Source organism: Siphateles boraxobius, unplaced genomic scaffold (genome assembly GCF_051911475.1).
Source record: "Siphateles boraxobius isolate OS27281-9 unplaced genomic scaffold, OSU_SipBor_1 41, whole genome shotgun sequence".
Lineage (NCBI taxonomy): Eukaryota > Metazoa > Chordata > Actinopteri > Cypriniformes > Leuciscidae > Siphateles > Siphateles boraxobius.
The window spans coordinates 1,826,557-1,842,478 of NW_027509042.1; the positions used below are offsets into that span (position 1 = coordinate 1,826,557).

Sequence of the window (15,922 nt, forward strand, 5' to 3'; positions counted from 1 at the left end):
CAAAGTCTTCATAGTCTTGTTATGTAACACAGTGTCTACACAAAGAAAGGATGAGCAGAAATAAGCGTTTGAATCTCAAGGAAAAGGGGAGAGGATTCAGAGTTCTGCTACATCAAAGAGAAGACACGCTGTAATGATGTTAGGATTTATTTAGGTCCAGATCTTACTGTATTGTTGCACGGTCCAAATGGCAACAGAAATTTGATTCTAGCAATGCTCTTTCTGCCTTAAGCCATTTCTGCAGCTTCCCTGCAGAAACAATGATGTGTGGTTTGAATTATTGATCAAGACCGGCAGTAAATATTAACCTAGATTTAATCATACTAACTTACTTATGGCGACTGTAATATTTTGAGCTCAGTTATATTGGTTTAAATGAGAGCAGTGAGAGAAATGTGCACAGTCACTCACTCTAAGTGGATCTTTTTCACTAATAATAGTGAATTTATATGCATTATATATTTGTACCCTCATTCTAATGTTGATCCGGATTGTCTTAAATTATGAAGCGTGAGCCTACGGTTAGTAATTAGAATAATACATGCTCAAAGCAGGAAGATCTTCCTCCATTGTGGCTGATGTGGTTTGAAATGCATTTAAGCATACATGATAATTGCGAATCATCACACCGATATGCACAAATATATCATAATTATTGCTTTGAATGCAAAATATTGGAAATTAATTTGCCTTGATAATTAATTATCATTAGGACAGTTGCAAGCAGAGGTGTGTTTTTAGTGTTCATATAGTCTATGTTATATTCTGTGGTGATTGGATTTACTGGAGCGCTGAAAAGACCTTTGGTTATCGTGAGCTGTTGCCTCTGGTTTCATCATGTCTCTCGAGGCTGCTGGGAGACTGTGCTGCTGTGGAGCTGCTGTGTGCCTGTAGGGTTTCAGCACACCTTTATTTGCCATTTCACACCACAAATTAAACCACAAGTCATCAGTCTGTCTATCCGTCTGTCTGTCTGTCTTTTATTCTGTTTGTCTATCTGTCTGTCTGCCTGTCGCTCTTTTATTCTGTCTATCTATCTATCTATCTATCTATCTATCTATCTATCTATCTATCTATCTATCTATCTATCTATCTATCTATCTATCTATCTATCTATCTATCTATCTATCTATCTATCTCTCTATCTATCTATCTATCTATCTATCTATCTATCTATCTATCTGTCTTTTATAAAGTATGTCTATCTATCTATCTATCTATCTATCTATCTATCTATCTATCTATCTATCTATCTATCTATCTATCTATCTATCTATCTATCTATCTATCTATCTATCTATCTATCTGTCTTTTATAAAGTAGGTCTATCTATCTATCTATCTATCTATCTATCTATCTATCTATCTATCTATCTATCTATCTATCTATCTATCTATCTATCTATCTATCTATCTGTCTTTTATAAAGTATGTCTATCTATCTTTGTCTGTCTGTCTGTCTGACTGTCTTTTATTCTATCTATCTATCTATCTATCTATCTATCTATCTATCTATCTATCTATCTATCTATCTATCTATCTATCTATCTATCTATCTATCTATCTATCTATCTATCTATCCGTCCATCCATCCATCCATCCATCCATCCATCCATCCATCACCATTTCAGTCGTATTCAATTCTTGGTGACTAGTCTATGGCCATCTCTTGCCATACGCGAGAGACTGTCCATGAATTTGCCTGCCAATTATTTTTTCCGGGGTAGGTTGCAATATCTTTCCCCAACCCTCCCAATTACATGGCATGTGACTCATTATTTTATTGTCTGTCTGTCTACAGAATGGATCATTTTGATGGATCACAATGAATTTTTATTTAACTTTATTTATTTTAATGTTTTAATTTTATTTTAATTTTATTTCACTCAGAAGAAACTCATCATTTCTTATTGTGCAAATTGTAGACAATTATTCTTATTCTTTTGCACACTTGTGCCAAAATACATGCAATTTGCTACTTCAGTAGAAAAAATATATAATTCATGAATTGAATTTAAAAAACTAATTTGAATTCTGAACGAGTGCACAACCCTGATTCCTCAGCTAATGAGCTCTTCTGGAGAAGAACAAGTTGTACTTTTGGCATCAAATCATTGATTACGATAATCAAAACACTTTTTGGTTTTTGCCGTCCGTCCCTGCAACTATGACCTTGCAACGTATTGAAATCGTAACAGCATAAGCTCCAGTGTTTACTGTTTAGGCACCATTACTGTATAAACTAGAAACACTAATACAAATTCAAGAGTCGTATTTTAGGGTGGTTTTTAGATCACTATTTACTGGTTGTCATAGACACTCAGGTCATGGTCTTTCTGTGGAGGAGTTGTGCTGTTTAAATATGGAAGCTGTCTCTAAAGACTCTCATGAGAGATATGATGGATAGAGTAATGCTTTGACTGCAATTAGCTTCGAAAGCAGCCATTTTCCTCTGCTGTATGTGAAGGAGAATGTGAAGGAGAACGGCCTTCTGTTTCATATTTTTTAATCGAAGGAGGTATAAAAGGTACCCCTGGCAAAACATTGCAGGCTATTAAACCACGAGTTTGAGAGGAGTTGATGGTGAAAAGTAGGTGATTGCTTTTGGTGAGTCATACAGTGCCACCCAAACACACCTTCATACTCCTACACACACACACACACACACACACACACACTGAATGCTCAAAGAAAAATACCCACATCAACACCAGCTTAATAACTTAATGTCACAGTCAGCTGCCCTCCTTCCAGGGTCCCAAATTAACTTTTTGACACTCCTCCTAATGACGGGGGAACTGAGAATATTTTCTTGCCTTGAAACTGTATGGATTGCATCAATATAACTTTTCTTCCGAAGACAAAGGAATTATTGCACAGTTTTTTTTCTAGTGTATTTGAGGTCAGAATACAGTCTACTGAACCATTAAAACTATATTAAGGCCAGTCTCTTTATAAAATACCACCTTTTGCATAAACATCAATCCATGTTTTGATCCTCTGAGAACATATATATATATTTGCATGCATTGCTTGGTGGTTACTAGTTAAATTTGATACGTTTCCAAAGTTGTATAGTTGTTCAAGATTAAATAATCAATTTAAAGGGCTAGTTCACCCAAAAATGAAAATTCTGTCAGTAATTACTCTCCCTCATGTTGTTCCAACAACATGACCTTCGTTCATCTTCAGAACACAAATTAAGATATTTTTGGTTAAATCTGAGAGCTGGATCACTCCTCCATAGGCTTCTTAAGGGATTGCAACTTGCCGGCCCCGAAAAGTTATTAAAGACATTGTTAAAATAGTCCAAGTGACTACAGTGGCTCAATCTTAAATTTATCAAGCAACGAGAATACTTTTTATGCGCAAAACCCCCCAAAAGTAACGACTTTATTTCAACTATTCATTTCCTTCTCTGTGAGCGTCGAGTCAGTTAGCGTAGTGTGATCGCATAGAGCTACGTCACACGTAGGCTCACTATTGGCTGACGCTGGTCATGTGTGTGATGCATGTGATGTACAACAACAGAAGCTTACGCTATTACACTAGTGAACTGACTCGAGGGCCAGCAAGTGTCAATCCCTTAGAAGCCTATGGAGGAGTGATCCAGCTCTCAGATTTAATCAAAAATATCTTCATTTGTGTTCTGAAGATGAACGAAGGTCTTACGGGGTTGAACAACATGAGGGTGAATAATTACTGACAGAACTTTCATTTTTGAGTGAACTATCCCTTTAATGGTTTTATATATATATATATATATATATATATATAGAGAGAGAGAGAGAGAGAGAGAGAGAGAGAGAGAGAGAGAGAGAGAGAGAGAGAGAGAGAGAGAGAGAAATTGACTATTAACTTTTAGTTACTCGCCAAAGCAAAGACTAACTTGCATTTAACTCTTATCATGTGTTCATTTTGTACCCAACCTCTTTCTTTCAAATTTCTCTCTTTTTATCTCTCTGTGACCGGCTCTTCTATAAAACGGACTGTGATATAAACGTGTTGCTCTGAAATCTCAGTCCTCCATCAGGATCCCCAGAGTCCGCAGTTCTGCGACCTGCCCTAAAGGACATCCCATTCATCCCTCTGATCTCAGCTCGTGTCCAGCGGTTATCCAGACTAATCTCGCCCTCTAAAGAGTCTCTCCTGATCTCAGACCAAGGGAACCATTACAAACGCTGCATTACCAGCTGGAGAAAGTCAAAAAGGTAAAAACGCTCTTATCCTGATGATAACCGACCGCTCTCGTTCCCCGTCACACTGATGCCAGAGTGATTTGTTTATCGCCGTAGTGCATTATTAGCTTGGGAAGAGGAGTTTAATGATAAAGAATGAGTCTGGAAATACACATCGAGCTGCGGAAAAAGTTGCAGTGATAAATGAGTCTGGGCTCTTATGGACTGAGACTCGAATGAGACTGTTGGCAGGGGTTCAAAGAGCTTAGAGTTCAAGAAGCTACGTTTAGTATTTTATACATGCCGGAAACTCCAGGAATAATGACGTTGAGTTTCATTCCAGGACTAATGCATCAAAGCTGTCAGTATGTGTAAAAAATGTATTATTTCAGCAACATGAATTATTAATTAACAGTGTTTAATGCATCTCTAGTATTGCTTCTATTTAGGGTTAGGGTTTTGAACAAACCTCAGCGTGTTATTTGTCCTGCAGTGTTTGCTCCAGACATGAATAATTCCTCAAATCACGTGTCTTGTTTCATTACTAAGTGATCAAACAAACTATTTTTTACCAGACTGAAGTCCCGTTCACATCAAAAACAATAACTATAACGCTATCATTTCTGTTTATTATAAGCGCATGCTGCAGTTTTGACGTCTGGCACTTTAAATGCTCAAGTGGCTAATGCAAGTTAGATTCTGATTAGCTGTCGATTTATTTATCGGTCATCAGCTGGAAAAAGAAAGAAAGTGATTTCTTTCTGAACAATGATATTGTTTCTTTGTACCATTGTCGTTATAGTTAGTCGTGGACAACGATTTTTAGAACTATATCTTTATCGTTATCATTATAGTTATCGTCTTTGGTGTGAACAGGCCTTTACACTGAAGGTGGGACCTGAGCCATATGACTTCTTTTTAAGTTAAATGCATGAATCTGATGAAAAATTAAGAGCTCCAACCCCTTTTCATTGACTTGCATTGACTTACAAATGTGAAAAGAGTAGGTTTGCAGCATTTACTGTGAACCGAGCCACTCTGAGATGGTGAAAACAGTGGATCATGAGCCGTACGCATGTAAAAGAACGCAGTACCACGCTGTGCTCTGAAACACGCAGTGTAATTTACTATTTATTCAATTAAATCGGCATGTTCTTAAGGGAAAAATTAAGACACTACAGCCTTGGACATAAATTGTAAACTGTTCACATCATGCATATATTTTTTTTCTTTTTGGAAGAGTCTAGTGAAACCATGTGAAATACCTCCTTAACCTAATTATAGTTTGTCGAGCTCATCAGCAATAATGACTTACAAAATAGTAGGCCTGTGTCCCATCTTTGGTGGCTCAGTGGGTAGCACTGTCACCTCCCCGGTTCGAGTCCCGGCTGAGTCCTTTCCGTGTGGAGTTTGCATGTTCATGCAATATAGGTGAATTGGAGATGCTAAATTGTCCGTAGGTGTGAATGCGTGTGTATGTGTGTGAGTCCCAGGCCATGTAATTGGGAGGGTTGGGGAAAGATATTGCAACCTACCCCGGAAAAAATAATTGGCAGGAAAATTCATGGACAGTCTCTCGCGTATGGCAAGAGATGGCCATAGACTAGAGTCACCAAGAATTGAATACGACTGAAATGGTGATGGATGGATGGATGGATGGATGGATGGATGGATGGATGGATGGATGGATGGATGGATAGATAGATAGATAGATAGATAGATAGATAGATAGATAGATAGATAGATAGATAGATAGATAGATAGATAGATAGATAGATAGATAGATAGATAGATAGATAGATAGATAGATAGATAGTAGGGCTGGGAGTTATATCGAGTTTGCACAATATATCTATTTCTTTTTTAAACGATATGGAATGAGGCAACACTGTTTATATCGATACAGTAGTTTGATACGAGCACATCTGAAAAATAGCGGAGGATGCAGTGTGAGCTCCAGCAGTGAAAGTACATAGTGCAATGTGTCCTAAACATGACACAAGCTTATATTAAGCACTTCAAAATAACTGGTAAGATATAGTTAACAAGTTTAAAGCAGCTTGCCCTGATACTGTTGCTGACTGACAGATAAATACTTGCGCTGTTTTATGCGTTTGAGACGTGGTGCTTTCCTCAGTGCTTAACTTACATTTCACAGGTATATTCTCCATCTGTACATTTTAGAAAGTCAAACAAATATGTCCATTTCACTGTCAGGAGAGGACGAGCTTCTGCAAGTGAATCTAAAATGTAAGCTTCCGTTAATAAACGTTAATAAACAGACGAGCACAATAGAATAGTAGCGCAATAATTCTGACTAAAAATATACATATTGCTAAAATATTTGTTGTTGGAGACAATAAATGTGCCATAGGTGCAATTTTAAACCTACAAGTATATTTTTATGAAAGTGAACATTATAATGGGGTAATTAAATGCAGGCTAATATAATTAGTTTGTGCTTTTGTTTTTATTTTCATTTTTAGTTTAGCCTTTAGTCATTTTAAAAACAAAAGCATTTTTTTTGTTTTAAGATTGTAATGTTACAAAGTTAGAATGTAATGTGATTTTAACCACCTTTTTGCACATAATATATTGCATAGCCTACATTACATTCCCTATATTTGTTTCCATATCCTTTAATATCAACATTGTTTGGATATCATTGAGCAGGATTTTTTTTTTATAAATACAGATTTTCTTTATCCAAATATAAAAACGTATAAAGTACCGAGATATATATCTTATATCGCCATTTAACCGAAAAATACAGAGATATGATTTTTTGGCCATTTCGCCCAGCCCTAATAGATAGTCGTATCTTTAAATCTGTTATCAGTGTATCACTGCAGAAGTTTGGTGAGTGTTGTGAGATGGATGTGCGAGTGAGAGTGTTGATATAGTTGTGGTCATTGAGTTTCTGCTGTAGGTTTTTAATCAGTGCTGGTCTGCTCTTATCTAGCGCACGCCCACAAGCTTAAAGGTCACCGATGACAGCTCAAGGTCTCCTTTATCTTCATTTAAACACACACACACACACACACACACACACACACACACACACACACACACACACACACACACACACACACACACACACACACACACACACACACACACACACACACACACACAGCAAGGGCTTCACAGTCATCATCATTTGGTGTTGCAGCAGTACACACTTTCTACCCTTAAAACACCCTTCACATGTGATTCTGAGTCTTTAACTGGTAATATAAGCATGTAGCACATTTGGTACTTTGTGCGTACTGTGCAGTTTATTTTCATGTAGAGGTCAGGATCTGTTTTTAAGAAGTTGTAACTGCCTGAAAAGTTTGGATAAAAGACTGTTGCATGTGGTTCATTTATTGCTTTTTACTGCTTTTTAATGTTTCAAGAGGTTTCAAGAGGTTACATCAACAAAATGATACTTTAAAAGAACAACCAAAAGATATCTCAATATGAACCAGTGTTAATTGCAGACAATTATTATTGTATTTATTATTAGTTTGAATGAGCTTTTCTTTTCTATTTTTAGTTTTCATTTGAATTTTAGTTTAAGTTTGTGCTTTTGTAATTTTTATATCTTTTGTTGTCTATGTAGCTTTATTTATTTCAGTTTTATTAGTTTTAAGTAGTTATAGATCTTCATCTTATTTTATTTCAGTTAGTTGCCAAGGCAAAAGGAAAAATAATTAAACTAAATTTTTTATTTCATTTCAGGGTTTTCCATCTAATATTTATATTTTGTTTTTATTCAGCTCTTTTTCAATTAACAAAAACACATTTTAATAAGTATTATTTAACAATAACAACACTGATACGAACTCAAACATCATTCACCAAACATTGATTTTATAGCTCTATATTCTTATTGCATGATATCTATTGACTCATTTGTGTTTGTTTTGTCTCTGGAGTTTTAGGTGAAACAACTGAGACAAAATTGATACCTATAAGATTCATGAGTGATGTCTCTATTATGTCTACGCACATATGAAAGAGCAACATTTGAGCAATAAAAATTTCCTTCGGGAAATAATTCCAGTTCAGTCTGGATTCCTCCATGGAGGAATGCTAAGTTTTGGAGATAATTTCACTTTCCGGACAGGAAATGATGCGTGCATGGCTTGAGTAAGTGACTTTCTCAAGTCGCTTTGATATAATTCTTAGTAATCGCATGCCAATGCAAGGAATTTTTGCCACAGGGGAACATCGTTTCCTGCTGGTAATGATTTTGTATAGGTAATGATTGTCTTTCAAAATGAAAAGAGTCCGTTGACAAAATGTAGATACGTGCAAAAGTGGAAAGTAATAGTAATGATTATGAAATAATGGGAAGCAATTCAGAGTACAAAGGCCAGATGTGTAGAGCAAGATGTGCATTGCTAATCCTCAGTGACAGCCTCGTTCCTTTTCTCCTTGTGCTCTTCTCTTGTCACTGTTTCTTCTGTTTTCTCATCAGCTGGCAATGACCAGTTGAGCAGTTTAGTAACAGAGCTGTAACGGCGAGCCTCTGTAACCAGCAGATTTGCATATCAAAAAATATTTACGCCCTATCAAGCGAGGAGAAATAGAAACGACTCACATGCATTTGTTCCATTGTGTATTTGCACACGAGCCACAGAGTTATCAACCCTCCCCGATGCCGTTTATGGAAAAACAAGCCGACCCCCTTCACATGCGCTGAGGGCTTGACTTCAATCACTGCCACCGTGTAATAAATTTGGAACAGTCGCATGAAGACATCACGGCATTAAAATGCATCTCTCTCCGCATTTCGAGAAAATGTGGCTATTGCTTTCCCAGCCTCGTCTCAGAATGTGCAGAATGGAGATGTGATGTTTACTCAACTATCTGATTAAAGCATCTCGCATCTTTTGATTGCTTCAGCCGCTACCCTATTTATCCAAAAGGCGTTCAGATGCATTATGAAATCTGCTGCTGGCAAGTAACTAGATGCACTTGGAAACGATCGTGGCTCTTGAATGCATCTCTTAGAGACCTTGTGCAGAATTATGGCCAGTTGTAATGTTTACAGGCCGAATGATTGTAGGAATGAGGGAGGAAATTATGTTGGGGAATTGCAGTCGATTTTTATTTCCGAACTCATAATGTTTCAGGGTCTTTTGCTGTTCTGGTAATACACTTATATACACTAATATATATGTGTGTGTGTGTATATATACACGTGTGTGTGTGTGTGTGTGTGTGTGTGTGTGTGTGTGTGTGTGTGTGTGTGTGTGTGTGTGTGTGTGTGTGTGTGTGTGTGTGCGTGTGTGTGTGTGTGTGTGTGTGTGTGTGTGTGTATACATACTCATTGCAATAAGCTCAATTGGTGTCTTATAAACATGATATTTATATTGATATCTTTACATTTATAAACAATGCAAAGCATATGGCTTTAAATAAATATTTGGCACACAAAAATGTTGGAAAAAATCCGTTTTTTTTAAACATTATGAGTTAATTTCATCCGTTAAACACTAAAGCAGATTGTCCAGGCCATATCTGTAATAAAAGATTTCCAAGGTAAGCTTTTCAGTCTCTTCCTCACAAAAGGCTATCATATGGCTTCAAAATGTCATATGCTTTTGCATGGATCTGCTAAATCTCTCCTTTTGTGTTCCACTTAGGAAAGAAAGTCATACGGCTTTTGACGGACATGAAAGTGAGCAAATAATGATAGAATCTCCCTCTTCATATCTTCATTCAGTGCCCTGGGCTCAATCCTGCTTCACATTAACTAAACAATTAATGTCTTACTGTAACAGTCGATTTACAGACAAGGACTTCCTCATGCAACACGCACATCGAGTGGGAAAAAAAGGTCAAGAGCGTAGACGTCGGAGTCTGACTGTTTTAAGCACGCAAAGACTCATTCCATTTACTGGAGGATGTCAAATGCCGTTTCAGTAGTGCTGCCACTAGTGCATAATCCCAGCTATTTTAGTGCAACCCTCCCACGCATGAAAAATCCAAGGCATCCTCTCTCGTTTAGTATTCCATGCACGCATTATGTAATGCTCTTTATGGGAGGGGGATGGGGAGAAACAGATGAAGATGAAGAGGGAGGAAGACACTCGTCCCATTGCACGTGGACTATTGTGACAGGGTTTGCACGTTTACACGCCACCTCAGTGAACCAGTGGCAGCGATTGCCCTCAAGATACAACAACAGAGGTGATAGGATACGTATGATTTACACCTCCTGTAGGTACGAGCGCGAGTGGGAAGACGGCCTGATGCTTATTGAAATTTAGATGCGTCTCTTTGTAGGAGGAAAGGTGTAAATGCACAAGTCAAAATCTTGTCTTCTCGTGGCGTGCTCTGTATTCATGCATGAGTGAGCATTCATTAGTTACAACTAATCAGACCCTGTCGAACTAAACGTGTGCGTGTTTGTGCCCTGGGGAACCTTTGATTTCTCTCAGGTTGCTCTTTGCATAAGTTTCGTTTGAGTGTGATGTTTGTCTCGGCTCTTTCTACTAAAATGCCTCAGAAGGATGAAAAATAAACACAAATAGTTGTCATACAGTAAGAGTATAGAGCTATAAATGAATGTGGGGAACAGCCCAGATCACTTGATGAGAGATGTTTGAGTTTGTATTGAGATCTCTGACTAGATTGCTGACTTTGTTGTTTTGTTAGTTGACTTAATGGAGTCACGTAGTCACATTTTCATTATACTGTAATGGTTAAACTGATGATAATCACAATTATTGTATTCAAAATTATAATCACAATGATTGTTTTCATTAGAAAACAGAGTTAGTCGAGGCAAACAGCACAAGTGACTCGTGAAGGAACATATACTAGCACTATTACTCTTTAATTCGAGTAGAATATTGCCATGAAGATCTCTAAACTCTCCAGCTTACTCGTTCGTCTGTGTTTTCAGAGAGAGCGCATGCATGGTTGCCAGAATGAAAAGATTAAGGAAAACACTGGGCAGAATATGTATTTTGGTAAAGTGTACGTTTTTTTAGTTGCATTTTAGTCTCAAATTTTATCATCAATGATATTGCATGCTGATCTATAGCCACAATTATCGTTTAATCATGTTGATGTCGTCTCATAAGAAAGAAAAGGTTGGTGATGAACATTTTTTGCAATAATTAGCACTACTCTTGAGGAAAATCAGAGAAGCAGGAGAATCTCAGGGCTGTCTACCAATTAAGAAGTTAGCAAGATCTCACTTCTGGGTTGTATTATTTCAGTGAATTGAAATAAACAAGGTTTTGAGTAAGATCTGAGGAAATTAGCTTTAATTTCCGCCCTCTTTCTACCTTTTCCCTTTACTTCATCACGAGAGACTTCTTAAACGGAGGATGGACATGTTCAGCACAGTAGTCGTTTTAATTGAAATTGATTTTGACAGTGACAAGGCAAAGCAGAGAATAAATAGCTCAGTGGCTGAGTCGCGATGTGCAGAGCCCCAGATTTCTAATAGTGGCCCGTGTCTGGAGTTAAATTGAAAGGAGGCTGTGATATTCTACAGGGAGCAGGGTGTAGATGAGACGGCTCGCTGAAACAACACAACATGCACACATTAGAAAGTTTCCAGTTTACCTCGACTTCCAAAACAAACTCTACAAATGCATAACATGGGTTAGTTGTCACATTTCACCGGCGTCGGTGAACATCTTCCCAGGTATTTCTTCATATTGCATGCTTGCATTTCTTGGTTTCAATTTCTCACCTCATATTTTTTCCACACAGACAAGTGTGGGCATGTATTGCACATTTCCTTTTTCAGGTTGAGGATGTAACTCTTGTGTATAGGCGTGTGGGAAGACAAGCGCTTGCTCTTTTTCTTTCTATCTGTCTCTTTCCCAAAGAGGAAGCAGCAAATAGCAGCATAAAATGGTTGTTTCGGCAGCATCGCTATCAATGTGTCATTGGGAATTGAATGGCCCACAGTCATCTTACCTATTAGCGCTCACCTCTAATTGAATTTGGCCAGGCCAATTGAAACAACAGCTGCGCTTTATTGAGTTGCTTTTGCTGGTGAATGTGTTGATCACATTTCCATCACGTTTGAGGAAGGGAAGCTCGTCGTGATCTGTCTTTCTCGTACGCACTAGAGCTGCACATTTCGCTTGGTATTCGACAGATAAATCAATTCTGTCTTCTGTATTTTTTCAGTAGTTGCTCTTTCTATCAGATGAGCCTCTTTGACCTTAATACTAGGCTACAAACACTGCAAAGAATGTGTTGATTGTTTTTCTCAAGACTTTTTCCCAGATGTATGGAAAAGAAATGTACTTTTCTACCAGCGTTGAGGCATGTGATTAGTTTTGTTGTGTTTGTGGTTGCCTCTGCATCTTTTTTGATTAATCAAATACAACAGAGGCGTGTTGAAATGCACGGGCATCATTTAGCTGTTGCTATCTCATTAAAGAAGCTTGTTTACTCATTTACTCATTAGCATAATCCTTCCCACTCTGCATTTATCTAGACATGCTTAGAAAAAAATAATAGCTTTAAAAAGCCAAAGAACATGGGTATCCCACTGTAAAAGCTTGATTAAGTCATTTCGGTAGCACCAATAAAATGTAACTGAAAAAGTAACATTTGTTTCCAAGCCGGTTACCAAACACTCGTCCTCACCCTTCAGATCTTTCGCCGTCTGTCATTGGTCAGCAAAACAGGTAGCCCCGCCCCAAACTCAGACCATTGGATGCTCATCATGTCAATCGCTACTATGCTTTAACTAGTTTCTTATTAATTATTTGTTGTTGTTATACTAAAATAACACTGGGTGGAATCAAGGTTGTGGCAGTAGAGCAAATGTTACAAAAACCAGCTTGACCACCTTAAACAGGAAAAAAAAAAATTCTTAGAGGATAGTGGAACTATTTTTTTATTTTAGGTCTTTTGTTCCCAGTATAGGCTACAACATAAATACCAATCTTGGTGAAGATATCTGTAGCAATGTTCAGGGAAGAAGGAGGCGGGAACCGGCGAACATTTAACAAACTTTATTAAAAATAAAACAAACAAACCAAAATACCGCCAGCAGCCCCTCACGGATGACTGCTGGCTACCGAAAATAAAATACAAATACAAAAACCAAACACAACTAAAACACAGGCCTGTTCCTCTCTCGATCATCAACGTCGTCGCTCCTCCTTTATGCTTCCGCTCCTCCGTGAGAGATGCGAGACCGGTGTGCTTCACAGGTGTTGCTCATTAGCAATCGCACCACCGGCATCGCGCCATTCTCTCACGTCCCTCGGCCGTCCTGTTCGCCACAATCATTTGTGAATACATTGTTCCTCAGGACTCTGTAAGAGTCTTAAAGCATTGGTGCTTCCTTTATTGGGCATCTCTGGTGGTACACGTGGCACACTTGACTGTCTTGGTTTGTAATCCTGTTTGGCAAATATGCTTTTCTGTGAAATTAGATTAAGAAACTAGTGTGTTGTTTCACATGGGCACGTCGGATGAGTGGTCAACATCTGTCTGAAATTGTCTCGGCGAATGATTTCACAGAACTGTAGCTGTGCTGTGACATGAAGGGCAGAGGCAATTTAGCGCTCTTTGTATTGAGTGCTAATGCATGTCATTAAAATGCTAAATCTTCTGAAACTCTCAAAGGCAGAGCTTTGCTCAGTGAGCACTTCTAGTCTGTTGGGTTATTTAAGACAGTAGCGGGAGATTTTTTTGAGGTGTTTAAATGTCTATAACAATTATATTTTTATTATTTTATTTAATTCATTCTTCTCTAGTTGGAATTCTCACAGTCAATCAATACTCGTGATTATTCATATTTAGGGATTCACCAATATTGCAATTCTTGCTCCAAGCTCAAAAATAGTGTAACATTGTGGGAACGCAGGTGTCACGTTTCTGTCTGTTTAGATCTTCAGTTTGTTTTCATTCTCAGTCACATGTCTTGTTTTCCCGCCATTCTTCAGTTACCATGTTAACCATTCATTAGTTCATCTTAATCACCTGTGTCTTGTTAATTATCATCATCTGTGTCACCGGTTTCAGTTCATCAGTGTTTGTATTTAGTTCCTTCAGTTGAGTCGATCCTTTGTCCGTAGTTAGTCTTATTTTGAGTGTGTGTTCGTTCTGCCTGCCTGTCAGTACCTGTCAAGTCAAGTCACCTTTATTTATATAGCGCATTTTACAATACAGATTGTATCAAAGCAGCTTCACAGTGATAACATGAAAATAATATAACAGAGATTGTTTCTAAAAGAAAATTGAGTCAACGTCCACCTTAAGCAAGGCAGATCAATAATATTATTGAATATTAAATGTCCCCAACTAAGCAAGCCAAAAGCCAAGGCAACAGTGGCAAGGAACCAAAACTCCATCAGGTGACAGAATGGAGAAAAAAACCTTGGGAGAAACCAGACTCAGTCGGAGGGCCAGTTCTCCTCTGGCCAACGAAGGAACAGTGCATGATTTATGATTCGGGCAGCATTACAAGTCAGATTGGATCGGAACATTTAGAATATTTATCCATTTCCATCTTTTGGAAGTCCAAGTAAGCAGAAACAGCAGAAAAGCAAAAATAATTAGCGTAGCTGCTGTTCATAATGATTTCCATAACACGGGCGTAAATGATAAAAAACATGAAGACAGTGATTCTTGCGTCCCAGAGTCACCCCCCTCCGTCCCCCACTCAACTCAGCCCTGCTTACTGACCTCTACATCCCTCCTGCTGCTGAGACCCAACCACAATCTCACAATCTCTCCGCAACCCAACCATACGCGCCGACCCGTTTGACTAAGGCTGTCGAGCCCCACTGTCGTCGTTAATGCAGGTTCAGTGGCAACGGTTCCGTATGGCATACCAACTACCACAAAACACAATATCTACCCAACCACCCGTCATTCACGCAATATACACAGGAACGTTATGACTGTAAATACTATGCAACTTATACAAATAACCTACAGACTCTTCAAGTTTTATAATATTAAATGCATTTGATCTGATTCAGCAGTGGTATAAAAGATAAGCATTATGTAAATGCTTGGCTAAAGAGATGCGTCTTTAATCTAGTTTTAAACTGGGACAGCGAGTCAGAGCTTCGAACAATATCAGGAAGGCTATTCCAGAGTTTTGGAGCTAAATGTGAGAACGCCCTCCCTCCTTTAGTGGACTTAGATATCCTAGGAATGACCAGAAGCCTTGAATTTAGTGATCTTAAAGAACGTGATGGATTGTAGGGCGATAGAAGGTCCATTAAATACACAGGAGCTAAACCATTTAGGGCTTTATAGGTCAGTAGTAGTACTTTGTAATTGATACGGAACTTGATAGGTAACCAGTGTAGAGATGATAAAATTGGTGTTATATGATCATATTTTCTTGACCTAGTAAGAACTCTAGCAGCTGCATTTTGCACTAACTGTAGCTTGTTTATTGAGGATGCAGGACAGCCAGCTAATATAGCATTACAATAATCTAGTCTCGAGGTCATGAATGCATGAACTAACTTTTCTGCATCAGAAACAGATAGCATGTTACGTAGCTTTGTAATGTTTCTAAGGTGGAAAAAGGCTGTTCTTGTAACATATGAAATATGATTTTCGAAAGACAAGTTGCGGTCTAGTATAACACCCAGGTCTTTTACTGTAGTGGATAAAGTAACTGGACATCCTTCTATATTAAAGTTGTATTGTAAGTGAGTTTGTGGGTAGTTTTTTGGACCAATAAGTAATACCTCCGTTTTATCTGAATTTAGTAGCAGGAAATTACGCGTCATCCTAATGCATGTC

The 15,922-nt window shown here is 38.0% G+C and overlaps 1 protein-coding gene across 6 annotated transcripts in view; it reads left to right on the top strand.

Moving 5' to 3' along the window:
* Positions 1-15,922, top strand: part of slc12a5a (solute carrier family 12 member 5a) — a 184,454-nt gene that overhangs the window by 12,434 nt on the left and 156,098 nt on the right. The window lies entirely within an intron of this gene.